We start from the raw sequence: 4,999 nt of genomic DNA, 5'->3' as shown, positions 1-4,999 counted from the left end.
GCCGCTACACAAGCGCCCATCAGTTGAGTTTCAGGCTTGGCACCATGGCACTGGCCCTGCTGCACGTGTTTCCGCTACACGTGCGCCCATCAGTTGAGTTTCAGGCTTGGCCTCATGGCACTAGCCCTGCTGCCATGTTGCCGCTACACAAGCGCCCATCAGTTGAGTTTCAGGCTTGGCCTCATGGCACTAGCCCTGCTGCACGTGTTGCCGCCACACCTGCGCCCATCAGTTGAGTTTCAGGCTTGGCCTCATGGCACTAGCCCTGCTGCCATGTTGCCGCTACACAAGCGCCCATCAGTTGAGTTTCAGGCTTGGCCTCATGGCACTAGCCCTGCTGCACGTGTTGCCGCCACACCTGCGCCCATCAGTTGAGTTTCAGGCTTGGCCTCATGGCACTGGCCCTGCTGCACGTGTTGCCGCTACACAAGCGCCCATCAGTTGAGTTTCAGGCTTGGCCTCATGGCACTAGCCCTGCTGCACGTGTTGCTGCTACACCTGCGCCCATCAGTTGAGTTTCAGACTTGGCCTGATGGCACAGGCCCTGCTGCACGTGTTGCTGCTACACCTGCGCCCATCTGTTGAGTTTCAGGCTTGGCACCATGGCTGTGACCCTGCTGCACGTGTTGCTGCTACACCTGCGCCCATCAGTTGAGTTTCAGGCTTGGCACCATGGCACAGGCCCTGCTGCACGTGTTGCTGCTACACGTGCGCCCATCAGTTCAGTTTCAGGCTTGGCACCGTGGCACAGGCCCTGCTGCACGTGTTGCCGCTACACAAGCGCCCATCAGTTGAGTTTCAGGCTTGGCACCGTGGCACTGGCCCTGCTGCACCTGTTGCTGCTACACCTGCGCCCATCAGTTGAGTTTCAGGCTTGGCACCGTGGCACTGGCCCTGCTGCACGTGTTGCTGCTACACGTGCGCCCATCAGTTGAGTTTCAGGCTTGGCACCATGGCACTGGCCCTGCTGCACGTGTTGCCGCTACACGTGCGCCCATCAGTTGAGTTTCAGGCTTGGCACCATGGCACTGGCCCTGCTGCACGTGTTGCTGCTACACGTGCGCCCATCAGTTGAGTTTCAGGCTTGGCACCATGGCACTGGCCCTGCTGCACGTGTTGCTGCTACACCTGCGCCCATCAGTTGCGTTTCAGGCTTGGCACCATGGCACTAGCCCTTCTACACGTGTTGCTGCTACACCTGCGCCCATCAGTTGAGTTTCAGGCTTGGCACCATGGCACTAGCCCTGCTACACGTGTTGCTGCTACACCTGCGCCCATCAGTTGAGGTTCAGGCTTGGCACCATGGCACTAGCCCTGCTGCACGTGTTGCCGCCACACAAGCGCCCATCAGTTGAGTTTCAGGCTTGGCCTCATGGCACTAGCCCTGATGCACGTGTTGCCGCCACACAAGCGCCCATCAGTTGAGTTTCAGGCTTGGCCTCATGGCACTAGCCCTGCTGCACGTGTTGCCGCTATACAAGCGCCCATCAGTTGAGTTTCAGGCTTGGCCTCATGGCACTGGCCCTGCTGCACGTGTTGCTGCTACACCTGCGCCCATCAGTTGAGTTTCAGGCTTGGCCTCATGGCACTAGCCCTGCTGCACGTGTTGCCGCTACACAAGCGCCCATCAGTTGAGTTTCAGGCTTGGCATCATGGCACTAGCCCTGCTGCACCTGTTGCCGCTACACAAGCGCCCATCAGTTGAGTTTCAGGCTTGGCCTCATGGCACTAGCCCTGCTGCACGTGTTGCCGCTACACAAGCGCCCATCAGTTGAGTTTCAGGCTTGGCCTCATGGCACTAGCCCTGCTGCCATGTTGCCGCTACACATTACTGGAAGAGGTCTATCTATGCCTTTATTCCTCTCCAAGAAGCACCGCGCTTCAGTCTCATTTCAACTCCTTTCTTCAGTTTAAAGGATGTAAACTCCATTCTCTTAAGTATTTTCTTCTTGCAACAATTCCTATTTAATGCAAATGTAAAACATTCATGAACGATCCAGCAGTTCATGTGATGCCAATAAAGCATTGTGCAATTTAGTTAAATTGAGCTATGAACATCAAAAGCTCGGAAGACGGGGAATAAAAGTCAGCGAGATAAAAAGCGTGGGAAGAGAAAGTCACGGAGTACAGGAGGAGGCGGGGTGCGCGGCCTCGGAAGAGGCGGGGTGCAAGGTCTCGGAAGAGGCAGGGTGCGAGGCATGGGAAGAGGCGGAGTGCAGGGTCTCGGAAGAGGCAGGGTGAGAGGCATCGGAAGAGGCGGGGAGTGGTGCATCGGGAGAGGTGGGTTGTGGGGCCTCAGAAGAGGCTGTATGTGGGGCCTCGCAAGAGGCAGGATCAGAGTACTCAATTTAACGACCTCCAAAGTAATAAAGTCGGACAGGGTTAGCAATGCAGTACTGCAGGTTGAACATAGACATCAGTAGCAAACACTTAACCGCTTAAGCTATCTTAGCGTATGGATCAGTGGATAGGCCAATGAAGGAAGTAAAGGAAGAGAAGGCGGAAGAGGATAGTAAAGGAGAGGGGATGGGAGGGCGGAGAAGGAAGGAAGGAAGGAAGGAAGGAAGGAAGGAAGGAAGGAAGGAAGGAAGGAAGGAAGGAAGGAAGGAAGGAAGGAAGGAAGGAAGGAAGGAAGGAAGGAAGGAAGGAAGGAAGGAAGGAAGGAAGGAAGGAAGGAAGGAAGGAAGGAAGGAAGGAAGGAAGGAAGGAAGGAAGGAAGGAAGGAAGGAAGGAAGGAAGGAAGGAAGGAAGGAAGGAAGGAAGGAAGGAAGGGAGGGAGGGAGGGAGGGAGGGAGGGAGGGAGGGAGGGAGGGAGGGAGGGAGGGAGGGAGGGAGGGAGGGAGGGAGGGAGGGAGGGAGGGAGGGAGGGAGGGAGGGAGGGAGGGAGGGAGGGAATGGTAAACAGTTGAGCGAAGATGATATCGTGAGGACTCACTGCTGATGGAATAGTGGCTGATGGGTGTTGGGAATCAGAGGGTGGTCGTTGATTGGGTGAGGTGTTAATGGCACGTATTGGAACTTTGCATTTTTGTACACACTTAGTTACACATACACGCAACACACCACACGCAGTGGAATAATTACTGTACTCACTGTGCTCTGCGGGAAGGTGCTGCTGATTAGGGCCTACCACAGTGCAGCCCTCACACAATACCCCTGCCAGGCACAGCTGCCTCCTGCCTCTCTGGATGGATGGATGGATGTCGCCATCTGTCAGAGGCAGTGCAGGTAAGCGAGGCAGCAGGGCAGCACAGAGGATGATGGATGGAGAGAACAGAAGATGGATGCCTGCAATCTGGAAGGTGGGTGAGGGAGACGAAGTGGAGGAAGAAGAAAGAAATGGATGGAGGAGCAGGAGAGGGTTCTGAAGGATAGTCTGAGCGCGGTAGAGAACGCAGAAGATGGATGGCGCTGGTGAGTGAAGTGTGTAGTCTAGTGGCTGGAAAGATGGGGTGTGGTGAAGGCAGTCAAAGTACCAAACCATTTCTCCTATGGGATCGTGAAAGAACCATGCAAGGTCCTGGAGGAGTCAGGGGAGGAAATCGGGGCAGAGGAAGAGGCAGAGGAAGAGGTGGTGGGTTCATACACCTTGGGATGGTGGTGTGGTGTGGACCAAAGAGGAAAACGAAAATGTGAAAGGCACAGCGGAAGTGACGGGACGGGGATCGGAGCTGAAGGCAAAAAGGGTGGAAGTGCTGCTCACAGCTGGGGAACGGTTAAAAATGACCTGCGTGACCTGGAGCAGACTACACCAATGGAAGAGACTACAAAGACCGGCGGGAATCACGAAGCAATTGAAGGTGAACCAGAGAGAAGGGTTATCGATGAAACTGTAGAAGGTGAGGCTCAGGAAATGACCTTGGATGAGTGGAAAAGTCTCCAGGCGCAAGATCGACAGCAGCTGGAGTTCAACATCAGCCAGCCAGATGCTTCTGTTCCTTCTAAATCGGTGCTAATTCATAAGTCAAAATACCAAGATCATGATGTAAAAGATCATGATGACGATGATCAGCATCGCTATGTTCGCAGGCCGGTTAATGCCCTTACCTCTCAACTGGAAACACGTTTTGGAAGCCTCTATCACCCTGGTCATGGTAGCAGAGGTGCTACCAGAGAGATCCCTACCGGAAGTAGTGCCCAATGAAGTGCATTCCCCAAGCTTGGCTACAAAAGCCTGATGACGGGGAGTTCCCTGCTCTGGCTTGAAGGACCCGCCCTTCATTTGCATCATCTGGAAATGGCTTGATGTTTAAAGGGGCTGTTCATGCTTATGGTGGGGAATAGAAGTGGGCACGTCGTGAAATAGGATGATGTTGCTTTCATGGGTCTGGGTCTATAGGGGAATCTGCATTTGTAAAGGCCTTGCAGTCTCTATGGGATGTGTGAAGGTTTATGGCGTTACTCAAATATTCAAAATTGGGGCACTGCATTTGAAACGTATACATATAAAGGCTATGTTGTTTTTCGCGTTGCCACAAAGAGGCACGCACGCTGCACATTACTGTTCAAAGTTTGGACGATGTACTAAAAATCTATCTTTCCCTACTGTGACTTTACAATGTCCCATGGAATGTTATGCAATTGTACTGCATTATTCAGAACCTAACACATAAAATGTATCTGGTACTAAAAAAAATAAAAAAAATATAAGTAATAAAGGCAGTCAAAGTAGAAGTGTGAAATGCAACACATACAAATGCGTCTCTTTTCACAGATACGTTTTACTTGAGCAGCTTCTCCTCATAAACCACATATATAGCACACTGCACCATTGTGTTTTGTGACCACATACATAGCATACTGCACCATTGTGTTTTGTGACCACATACATAGCACACTGCACCATTGTGTTTTGTGACCACATACATAGCACACTGAACCATTGTGGGTTATGACCACATATTGAGCTCACTGAACTATTGTGGGTTGTGACCACATGTATAGTGAAATGAACCATTGTGGGTTGTGACCACAGTGAAGAGGATGTGCCAAGCACGAT

At 52.7% G+C, this 4,999-nt stretch overlaps 1 pseudogene; it reads left to right on the top strand.

Annotated features, from left to right (window-relative positions):
- The first annotated feature begins 3,447 nt into the window (after positions 1-3,447).
- Positions 3,448-4,144, top strand: LOC138487285 (intracellular hyaluronan-binding protein 4 pseudogene; annotated as a pseudogene).
- The last annotated feature ends 855 nt before the right edge of the window (positions 4,145-4,999 follow it).

The sequence above is a fragment of the Ambystoma mexicanum genome, chromosome 9, assembly GCF_040938575.1.
Source record: "Ambystoma mexicanum isolate Mex_15411 chromosome 9, UKY_AmexF1_1, whole genome shotgun sequence".
Taxonomy (NCBI): Eukaryota; Metazoa; Chordata; class Amphibia; order Caudata; family Ambystomatidae; genus Ambystoma; species Ambystoma mexicanum.
This window is presented reverse-complemented; position numbering and strand designations above follow the sequence as displayed.